Here is a 12,097-nt window from a genome sequence, read left to right on the forward strand (position 1 = left end):
TATGAGTCCTATCAAATAAACCATTTATCTATCTATCTATCTATCTATCTCTATCTATCTATCTATCTATCTATCTATCTATCTATCTATCTATCTTTTCTCTTTTGTCTGATCAGAGTAGTCTTGATATTCTAGACTTTGATACTAAATTACTTCACATTTCAGCTCCTTTTATTTATTAATTTTTAAATGACTTGTTTAACGCAACTTTGATATCTGGAATGTTACTTGATGATTGGAAAATCTAAAGAACTACACCGATTTAAAAGGGTTAAGGTGACACAAATGACATTTCTAATCATAGACCAATCTCTGTTGTATGTCATATTGCTATTTTTTTTAAAAGGATGTTTAATTTCAATTTTTATTTTATCTACAGGCAAACGATCTCATAAATATGGACCAATATGCCTTCTTGCCAAATCACTTAACTAATAAATACAAATAGTTATTTATTTACACTGCTGAACTGTGATTACAAAATAATAGCAGCTGTCCTAGCTGCCAGAGTCCATAAAGTTGTTGACGAAATTATTCATGAAAATCAAACTGGGTATATAAAGGGACGTCTCTCAGCTTGTAATGTAAGGTTAACAAAAGATGTTATCGTTTTTTTCAATAATCATTGTAAAACAGGTGCCATTATGTTAGCAGACTTCACGAAAGCTTTCGATGTTTTGAATATAGAATTTTTAAACGTGTGTTTGGAAAAATTCAATTTTGGTGAATCATTCCGTAAATGGATTTCAGTTCTTTATAAAGACATTTCAAGCTCTGTTTTGGTAAACGGTTGGATCTCAACAAGTTTTAATATTGGAAGAGGTATAAGACAAGGATGTCCATTATCAGCCCTTTTGTTTATCATCGCTGCCGAATTTTTAGCAATTAGTATAAGAGAAAACAAAAAGATTAAACCTATTGAAATTACAGAACATGACGTTCAACTTAAGCTCTTACAATATGCTGACGATACTCTGTTTTTTGTTCAAGATGAAAAATCGTTAAGAAAAATATTAAATGAATTAAAAACCTTTGGTAGAATAGCAGGACCAAAGATTAATAAAGAAAAAACAGCATTGATATGGTTAGGAGATACAAGTAAGAAATATGATATTAAAAAATACAATTTATCTTGGACTGTAAAACCTGTAAAATACTTAGGTCATTATATTCATTCTGATAATGACAAATCGCTAAACTTAGAGTGGGAAGAAAAATTAACTAAATTGAAAAAGACTCTTGAAAGCTGGTCAAAACGAAACTTAACTATTTTTGGTCGGGTAACTATTCTTAAATGTTTAGCACTGAGTGAAATAATACATTTGAGCATTGTTGACTCCATTCCAACGAAATTCCTGAAAATGTTAGATAATATAGTGTATAGATTCATTTGGAACAGAAAAGTAGAAAAAATTAAAAGATGTACTTTAACAGAAAATTATATAAATGGTGGAATAAAAATGACTGATGTTTACCATCAAATGTTAAGCTTTCGGTTAAAATGGTTAGGAAGGTTTTTGAATGACAAAACAGAAATATGGAAAAAAATGTGTTCATATTGGTTTGACCTCCTAGGAGGTATCTCGTTCCTTTTAAATTGTAATTTCAATATTAAAACACTAAAAATTATAAACGAAAGGAAAATACCAACTTTTTACAAAGAAATATTGGAGGCCTGGGAAATTTTTAGAACTGTTACCACATTGAAAGATGTGTGTATGTCTAACCCTAACTGTAATGATATTCGAAATCAAATACTTTGGCATAATAAACATATAATATTTGATAACCAGTCTTTATTTTATAAAGACTGGTATAGAAGTGGTATAGTTTACTTAACAGATATTATTGGGAGAAATGGTTACATACCAATGGAAAACATTCAGAGAAAGATCGATATAAAAAGAAGTAAAAATACTGTTATTTTCGACTATACAAAATTAAAAAAGGCAATACCAGTAATTTGGATAAAAAGTTTGAGCGATAATAGTGGCATCACTATCCGACCTCATGGTTTTATTGCTCCCCAGGTAATGATTGGAAAAAGTTTGAAATGCATCAGTGATCTGAGTAGTAATACTATATATAACCTGTTTCCCTCAAAAAATACTTTCACCAATAAATGCTGTTTACATTGGGAGAACAAACTTGATATTAATGTAAATTGGGCAAATGTATTTAAAAATAATCTTATTCAAGTTAGAGAAAATAAATTACGAGAGTTCAATCTTAAGTTATTATATAATCTCTTACCAGTAAGAAGTAACCTGTTCAAATGGAATTTCGCAACAGATGATTTGTGTCCAACATGCAAGGTTAAAGAAGATATTATACATGCTTTTATTGACTGTGAAGTAAATAAATCCTTTTTCAAATATATCAAAATTATTTTGCGAGAAGTTTACAATGTAAAAGAAGAAGTAAACATCAAGCAGTTACTTAAAGTTGAAAGTGATAGTAAAACAAATACCTTTGTAACTATTGCATTTTGGTCAATATATAAAGTTATTTTGGATAGAAACAAATCAGGAATCGAAAAAAGAAATTTTGTTTTGAAACATGATTGCACTCTTAAGGGTAAAGATCTGTACCCCTTTCATTTTCAAAAGAACAAAATGAAACGGTTGTATATAACTACAATATTAAACATTTGCTTATACAAAAAACTTCTATAGAAGAAACTTCTACAAACTACATAAATTGAGGTAGGTACAATATGATATTTTTTTTCAAAAGTAAAAGAAAATATTACATGAAAGCAAATTATCATAACCATTAATAAGATCTGAGAAGATGGAGGGATGCACTAAATACAAATGCTTGTAGTGTGTGTACCCCTCTTGGTACCAACTTGCCCAATTTTGAACGTATTTGTTTTTGCACCAACACAGAGATTCCCCTTTTTGAGGATTAAAGTGAACATATCCGAGTGCACACAAGAACAAATGTTTCATTTACGGACGCATTTTGCACTTTTTTTTAATTTTAGAGTTTAAAATTGCAACTCGTATCATATTGACGACATTGGTGCATTTAGCATGTTTATGGGGTGCAAACCTTCGAACGATTGCAAATAATATTTTCGGTCCGTAAATGAAACATGTGTCATGCAATTGATCAAAGATTTGCGATTGATTGCAAATCTGCTTCTCGAAACAAGGATTGTAATATGATTTGCTACAGCTAAAATTGATCTATTTCATTTATTTATTAGTATATATGCACATGAAAATTGACCAGCAGCACAAGCTGAAAGGGTCAATTTACGAAAATTCATGAAGTACAATATACAGATATATCAAAGCAAATGCATAAAAACATAATTACAGTATTCTACGTCAAAATTAATCTCCAACTGAAAGATGTATCTCATGAATAGAAGTTTGAGAAAGAGAGAAATAAGCAAAGGGGAACAGGGAGAGAGAAGAAGAGAGAGTGAGAGAGAGAGAGAGGGAGGGGGCTAGGAAATGGAGGTGGAGAGGGGAGGGTACATATGAATTTTAATATGCAAAAGGACAAAAAGAAGAGGAATGCCCTTGTAACCAAGTCTTAGCATATCTCGCCCTCTTGCTTGTAACAGGTACCATCACATTACTCTGAGTCTCACGAACACACTTCTGAGGTCCACAAGATGAATATGCTACAATAAAATTACAAAACCTGTTCACTCATGCATTAAATTTTAATTTAGTAATTTGCCTAGGAATCCAAAACTTATCTCACTCATTAATTTAGCTTAGCAAGTTCCAAAGGACTAACCACTAAAAAAAAAACTGTAAGGCTAATTTCTGCCAAGCCTAGCCGAGCTTAGTCTCTCAGAAGAGAAGTGGGGGGGGGGGGGGGTAGAGATTGAGAGAGGGGTTGCTAAAATGTTCTGTTGACCTTTATCCCATCAATGTATTTCACCTACCTAAGTCATATTACCCCCTCTTTCTTGTCTGTCGTGAACCCATTGTTGAGATCCACATGATAAAGAAAAAATGCTGCACTAAAAATTGCAATTCATGATCACTCATGCCTTAAATTTCAATTTAATAACGCAATAAATATTCAAAAACAACAAACTGATCACAACTGACCTTTAATTCACCAAAACCCTCAACTTTGCAAGTACCAAACAAACAAACCTGAAAGAAATTAGAAGGCTAATACGGACCCACCCTAATTTTCATACCCTTTGTTTAAGTGGGCAGTGCTCACTCATGCATGAATAGTTTTTCAGCTTTTTGGTGTCATTTGAAAGTTGACTTTACTGGCTTTCCATGTCTATAAGTCTTTTCCCCCAAAGTCTACAATTATTTATTTGGCCGCCATTTAAAAGTGTATATTTTTTGGGACGCACTGTAGGTTCAGGAAAAGCACAGATCTGATGAAACAGTGTTGCAGTTCGTCACAGCATTACATGAACTTGTAGCACGTGGTTCTTTCGAGGAGCTAAAGGAGGAGATGATTCGTGATAAGGTTGTTGAAGGTGGTTGTAGCGAAAGAATATGTGAGCGACTTCTACTTGAACCTGACTAAACTGTAAATAAGGTTCTCGATCTCAGTAGCTGTATTGAAGATGCAGATCGAGAAACAAGAGCTATATCTCAGGGAAGTGAAAGCAACAGTGAAAGCGTGTATACTAGCTACGGAAGTAAGCGAATGAAGGACAAGAAAAGGAGCAGAAACGTAGTTTCAAAGATAGAAAGCAGACTTGCAGAAATTTTGGGTCTTTTAATCCAGTGGCGTAACAGGCGGGGGGGGGGGGAGGGGGGCAAGCTACCCCCTGGCGGATTTCACAGAGAAAATGGAAAAAAAACGGGAAAAAAGGAAAGGGAGGGAAAAAGAAAGGGAAAGGGGAAGAGGAAAGGAGGAAAAGGAAAGGGAAAAGTGAAATGAAAACGAAGAAAAAATATTTGTAATGGAAAAGGAAGGAAATCGGGAAACCGGAACGAAAGAACATTTGAAAGAACAAATCATTCTGAAATAGACATGTAATGCAATAGGATGATGGGAAATAAATTAAAAGATGACAAAATACCAAACAATAGTGGGAATTGAAGGTAGAATGAAATTAGTCAAAAGCTAAATTGGAAAACAAAGAAAAGGGACAAGAAAAAAAAACTGAATGACATGACAAGGCTGCCGATATGAAATAAGGAGCAGGAAGAAAGATGGACTGCATACTACATTGTGCTATGCGCTTGCTAAATTTTATGCAAATATATAAGCTATCGGGGCTTTGCCCCAGACCCACGCAATAGGGGCTCTTCATCTATAACTGATAACCTTCAAATGGCTCTATAACGCCCCCCTCTACGGACCCTTCCTACATTAAGCTTTATGTTCAATCACTGGCGTACAGGCGTGCGCGGGGGGGGGGGGGTTCTTGGTTCCACACCCAAGAGGAAATAAAATAAATTATTGGAGACAACGTATAATAAAATGAATGGAAACAATGAAATATGTTATTGCTGAATATAATGGATATATATCACATAATTAACATTTAATTTCAAAAGGCTTTTTTTTTTTTTTACAAATTTCCCACATTATGTTTTGCTCCCTCAAAATTTTTGGTTCATCTTGGTTGAATAAGTGTGTTGTGTAAAAGCTATATTCTGTATATACCCGAGATTTGATTAGCGGCAATCTGCGAGGTTTTGACATCAAAAAGTTCCAGGGGCTCCAGACGGACCGCAACCGCATAGCACTGCCGTATATGAGTATGGAAGGTTGGGCCATGGTTCCAAAAAGTTCAACAACCAAGAAAACAAGGAGGAAAAAAAAGCAAAGGAATTATTCCTTAATTCGACTCTCAATGGTGAATAAATTATTTCAGTCACGCCTCACTATCCTTAAGCACACCCAGTATAATATAACTATTTTGTTGAAAATAGGCGAAACTTTGAAATGTCATAACTTTCTTATTTTGCATCCGATTTTGATGAAATTTTCAGCATTGTGCTTGTCTGATTTTTCTCTTTTGATTCAAATCAACATTTTTCTGAGGTGGACTTGACCTTTAAACAACCTGTCCGGAACGCCAAGTTCGCTGCTGCTATGGCTCCGCCACTTCTGAGGCTATGCATGCCAAAAATCTTTGGATTCAACCCTACTTTCGCCAACGCCTCTCTCAATAATTCTAAACATCTAGTATAAGACAACTGTCCACGTCTTAACTTGTAACTATTACTGGATTTACAGTAATTTAGAGGCCTAAAAAGACATTCTTCATCGGAGGCACCATTAAGCTCCGCTGCAATCAAATATTTCCCGAGAGCTAATACTGGGGATGTGGGGGAATTTGCAGCACCTACAAGAACCCATGCTCCTTGCCTGTAAATATCGGTTTTACTTTCTTGATGAAAATATTCACATGAGACAAATACAAGTCTAAATCACATCTACGAATATTTATCATTTCATCAAATCGTTGAAAGCCTGCGTAGGAAATCAAAATCATAGCACATAATCGAATATCTAATAGACTAGTTAAAGACCCATATTTCTCAACAACTGCTTTCAAAATGTCTGGAGTTATAACTTCTTTCTCAACGATCGGTTTGTTTAGTAATTTCTTTAAACTAAATTTTTGGAAGCCATCTTGGATTTTTGGACACACCAGACAACAGGCTGTCCTTGTAATTTGTCCCGATGTACTACTTCACCATAAAAACCATTGAATAAAACCAAATTAAAGCCACTCAAGTAAGAAGTACATGAATAATGGATTTCAGCTTACGCCAGCCATTTTGGGCGCCATCTTGGAATTTCCTGGTACCCTGGAGTGCTAATATTCACTCTAACTTGTATCAATAAATTCATTTACCCACTGGATCATGGAATGTAAACCCAAATAGGATTCTAAAGAGAATGAGTGAGTTATATCCATTTTCAGTGAATGGCGGCCATCTTGAAAATAACTACTTTTCCATATGCGGATTTTGGTAGATTATTTTAGTATGTTTTTCCTGAGGTCAAATTCTGCCACTTGAAAATCATTTGTTGCAATTTGTTCCGGATCAAACCATACATTGACTCTTCTAAAGATACAATTTAAGATTACTGATAAGATCACAGGTGTACTCGAGACTCTGCTGCAGGAACTTCTCTCTTTTAAGGGTAAATTTTCTAGCAGTGCAGATTAGGTGATTTTTATGGTATTTTCCACCTTTATCTTTGCCATCGTGTTATTTTGTTGCAATAGAAATGGCTTAGTATGGTATTTATACATTAAGCAACGAGCATATACATGTTTAGCACCCTGGATGGGGAATGAAAGAAAAATCAGATTTTACATGGCTTTTTTTTCCAAAATTTTTACTTTTCTAGAAAAAAGTCGTTACCAACATCAATTTTTACGATTATAATTAACTCAACAGAACACATTATTATATATGTCTGTATTTGTACTCTGTTATTGGTTTTGTTATCTATTTTTGAGGGGCCCACATTGTACAAGCATTGCTTTTTAGTGGGTCCCTCCATTTCCATCTTAATTTAATTTCTATTGAAAAATAGTATACTTATTTAAAACCTCCAATGTGTTGCCCAAATCGTGTAAGTTTTTTTTTCACAACATATGTATTATTATTTTTGTTTCTTTGCAATGGATACAAATACTTATTTTTATATATATGGTATACAATTTGTTTTTGTTTGATGGAAGTGAAATAAATAAAATTGAATTGAATTATTTTGTTGCCATGACAATGGCTTGGGATGGTATTTATACATTAACCATCGAGCATACACAGTCATGTTTAGCACCCTGGATCGGAGGAAATGATAAAAAAATCAGATTTTACATGGATTTTATCCCAAAATTTTTACTTTTCTAGGAAAAAATAGCCATTACCAACACTCATAGAGAACACATACTGTAATATTTTGTTCAAAATTAAATAGTCCATTTTTATTATATTTCCCACCAATATCCTTTTCGACATGCTTTTTAAAACCAAATTAAATGTTATTTGGTTGCCAAGGCAATGGCCTACGATGGTATTTATCATGTTTATTCATTTAACAACCACCCCCATGTTTAGCACTCTAAAATTAGGGGAAATTAAAGAAAAATAAAAAACCCATCATTTTTAAACAAAACCTTTCTGGGGGAATAAGCTGTTACCATGGCAATGGGCCAATTGGAACTACTATTTTATCTTGTAAATTTATTCTACTATACCTTATAAATTTCATTTGAATTTAAATGGAAGCTTGAATTTGATCGAATGGGCAAGTTTTACTATGTCTATCTACGATTTACAGGGGAATACATTTCAAGTTTGAAAAATTTATTAATCCGTTCCCATGGCAACGTATATGACAGTTTTCACGAATTCGGAACAAGCAGTTTCGTGTTCATCGCCCTCAAAAATCAGATTCTACAGAATATTTTTGGCTACCTGCAATATCATGACATGGAGCTGGACTCTGGAGGGGGGGGGGGCTCACCCCCACCACGACCTCTACCCCAAACCATGTTTTGGTGGCTCCCGTTATAAAACCATAAGATAGTCCACAAGGAAGCTCTTTTTTATTTACCATGGCGATGACCTACATCAACAACAAGCATATCTATGATGTACATCCTAGATTTAGAGAAAATGAATAAAAACTTGGATTCTACATGTTTTTTTATCAAATTTTGTACTTTTCTGGGGGAAAATGAGCTGTTATCATGGCAACATGGCAATTGACATAATAGTATTTAATCAGTAACTTTAGAATTACCAAGGCAACATCAGGTTTTATCATTCTAATGAACTCATGCCGAATGCTTACTGAAAGTTGTGTTCAAAATAAAATGATCGGCCTTTGGGTTAAAATTATGCATGTATTAGTATATAAGGCCATTTTGGGTTAATCTTTCCACCATTATCTTAATGTTATCTTAATCTTTATTATTTTCAGCAAACTAGGTGTCACCTGGTTGCCATGGAAATGGCTGAAGATGATATTTATAATTTAGCAGCAAGCACTTCACTGTTAAGCACCCTAATAAATTTAAAGAAAATAATGAAGAAGAGTAAGAATCTACAGTTTTTAAATAAAAATGTGTACTTTTCTAGGTGAAAAATGGGTCGTTTCATTGGAAACATGAAATTAATGGATTGGGTCATTATTGCCATGCTTACCTACAATTTACAGGTGAATATGAGTTATTTTTGTGATGGTCGAAGACGAACTTGATTTTAGTGACTCTCCTTCCAAAATCGAAGATAGGTCCATGAGGAAGCTCTGTGTCAAAATGGTGCTTTTATCCACTCTGTAACGGGGAAAACCCATTAACCATCCCACTATTCATTGTGCGTGTGGTACAACGACGAGATTGAGCACGCGGTGTAAAATGTAAATAGTTTTGGAAATGTTCTGAATAGAAATGACTACTCGTATTGTCAAGAATTTGCACATGAAAAACATTCGGCACAATGGATTGTCGTCTGCCTGGTGCAATATCCCTTGTATTTTGCAAAAATATAGGTGCGACGACGAATTGACGAATGTTTTACTGTAAAACCAATGACAATAATATGTATATGGCGGGGACTGTATAAATCACAATAAATGTATGAAATCAAATCTCAGTTGCTCATTCATAGTTTCCAGCAAAATACGGAACAAGAAGAATCAAAAGTTGGTTGTATGGTGCATTTATATACTTTATTCAAAAGTTCTTTTCTTAAAAAATTACTAATTTTCAATGATGTAAATATCTTCTAACTTAAAGATTTAATTAAATATTTGATATGAGTATCCCAGCATAGCTAATAATCTAACATGATGCCTAGGTATTTTATACTTTGTACCTGTACAGTCATTTCATTATTAATATGCACCTTCAATTTAAAATCATTATCATTCCTTACGTTATTGGTCAACATCATAACATATTTTTCGCATTAATCCTTAATCTGTTACAGTAATATTTATTCATTAATACAATTCAAATCTGCATGAAGCTTGGATATTATGACATTAATATCTTTATCAGACACAAGTTATAGTTTTCACATCATCAGCGTATACCACACGTACAAGTCTTTAAAGTAGAAATATATTGAAAATCGTAAAACTGGAGAATCATATATCACAATAAAGGAGAAAATAAGGAGAACACGATGGTGTACATCATTTATCATGGAGACGGATGAAACTCAGTTAATTGATAGTTTAAAGTTCTCTCTCTGAATGCTTCAAACACGCAGAATTACGTCCGCGAAATTGGGGATTTTTTATGACGTCACTGTCTGTACGAGAGGCGTGATTGGCTCTCCCACGTGAAGCTCCACTTGCATGCAAAACCTGTTGCAAGGGTACATTTTCTCCACATTGTCACTGAATACTTCGATCCCGAAATGATCGAAAGAAAACCCAGAATTTTATCTAGATTTGGATTTTCAAATTGATGATTTTGAGATGAAGAGAATGATGATGAAGTGAAACAACACAGTGACGTAGTTGGAGGTAAATTGGGGGAATTACGCCGATGATGATGATGATGATGAAAATTCAACTTGCAACACAATCACAAGTAAAGTCATGTACATACCGATTCGCTACCAATTCATGCTGCTGGAAGTGCTAGCTACATGTACACCGCGCGGGCCAAATTGAATTCATGCTGAACATGAATAACCACATCCAGACAGTCTATCATAAGAAGGAAAATGATATAACTGTACTTACAAACAAGTGAATAATCCGAACCTGAAGGCAAATCAACTCAACGAATAGTACCAGACGATATGGCATATGCACTGACGATAAACTTCCGTGTGGCTGCATAGATTGTCACTCGTTCTGTTAGATGTAACTTTTATCTCATTAATTTGACAAAATTACGAAACTCGGGGAATTATTATTCTATATAAAAATATAGTAACATCTCTTATCATTTTTTGAATTACGATAAAACCTGTTTTGAAGGAAAACGTTGAGGTAAATTAAAATTAGATGTAAAAGATCATCCCATCATGCGTAGCATTATGTGATCGTAAACAAACCATCACAACAACACATGCCGTATTGTTTGCTCGCCTTGGCTGAGACCATAGATCTGTTAATAGCTCTATGCTGAGACTGAGAGAATAGATCTATGCACGTGTTGCACAGCTCTCAATCAGCAAGGAAGGAATACGTGCATGTTTGCGATGGTTTGTTTGCAATGACATACAAGCTACGCATGTTGGGGGGGGGGGGTTAAAAGTAATTTTAGTTTATCTCAACGTTTTCCTTCAAAAGAGGTTTTATCGTAATAGAAAAAATAATGATAAGAGATGTTACTATATTTTTATATATATAAATAATTCCCCGAGTTTCGTAATTTTGTCAAATTAATGAGTTACAAATTACATCTAACAGAACGAGTGACAATCTATACCGTACCATCCCAGCCACATGAAGTTTATCGTCGGTGCATATCGTCTGCTGCTATTCGTTGAGTTGATTTGCTTTCAGGTTAATTCGGATTATTCACTTGTTTGTAAGTACAGTTATATCATTATTTTCCTTCTTATGATAGACTCTCTCTGGATGTGGTTATTCATTTTCATGGATTAAATTGGGCCCGCGCGGTGTACGTATAGCTAGGTACCACTTGTAGCAGCAGCTGCATGAGTTGGTAGCGAATCGGCATGTAGATGACTTTACTTGTGATCGTCAGGCAAGTTGAATTTTCATCATAATCATCGGCATTGTTCCCCCATTATTTACCTCCAACTACCTCACTGTGTTGTTCACTTCATCATCATTCTCTTCATCTTTAAAATCATCAATTTGAAAATCCAAATCTAGATAAAATTCTGGGTTTTCTTTCATTTCGTGATAGAAGTATTCAGTGACAGTGTGGAGAAAACGTACCCACGCAACAGGTTTTGCATGCAAGTGGAGCTTCACGTGGGAGAGCCAATCACGCTTCTCGTACAGACAGTGACGTCATCAAATTCCAGTCAATTCAGAGACCGATGCGAGGCATATTTCGGAGGGGCATTTTAGCGTTTTTTAATCGGCGATTTTCACCTTTTTGTATTATTTTCGGTATTTTTGAATGACCCACTGATGATCCCCACATCATTACCTTTCCATTGATATATAATAAGACCACAGT

Source organism: Lytechinus variegatus, chromosome 9, assembly GCF_018143015.1.
Source record: "Lytechinus variegatus isolate NC3 chromosome 9, Lvar_3.0, whole genome shotgun sequence".
Lineage (NCBI taxonomy): Eukaryota > Metazoa > Echinodermata > Echinoidea > Temnopleuroida > Toxopneustidae > Lytechinus > Lytechinus variegatus.